Here is a 469-nt window from a genome sequence, read left to right on the forward strand (position 1 = left end):
ATTTTATCACTTCATAGTAGTTACCCTTATTTTTGGCATATATATATCAGTTCTTCTCTCTTTAAAATTTTGGGGTACAGTTTCTTCTAACAGATCAAAATATACCCTAAATCACTAGTGTATGGCTTTGTTCTAGTCTCCTGCCTGATCACATTCTCTCCCTTTTTCCTTTTTTTTTTTTCTCTTAAATCTTCTTTCTTTTTTCAAACAACTTATCTTACCAAGTCCTTTTATAAAATCTTTTATAATTTTCATCTTTACAGTCATCTTCCATCCCTTCATTGTATCAACCCTTATTTTGTACATATATGTCTTTCTTCCTTTAAAATTTTAGGAGGCACTTTTTTCTAACAGACCAAAATACGCCCAAAATCTAGTGTGTGGCACTGATCTATGCACTAGCCTGATCATATTTGATCACATTCTGCTTTTTTTGTATTGTTCTGTTTTTGTTTTTATCCTTTTTTTT

The sequence above is a fragment of the Callorhinus ursinus genome, unplaced genomic scaffold, assembly GCF_003265705.2.
Source record: "Callorhinus ursinus isolate GAN/ISIS: 27379988/994484 unplaced genomic scaffold, GSC_fseal_2.0 scaffold19, whole genome shotgun sequence".
Classification (NCBI taxonomy): Eukaryota; Metazoa; Chordata; class Mammalia; order Carnivora; family Otariidae; genus Callorhinus; species Callorhinus ursinus.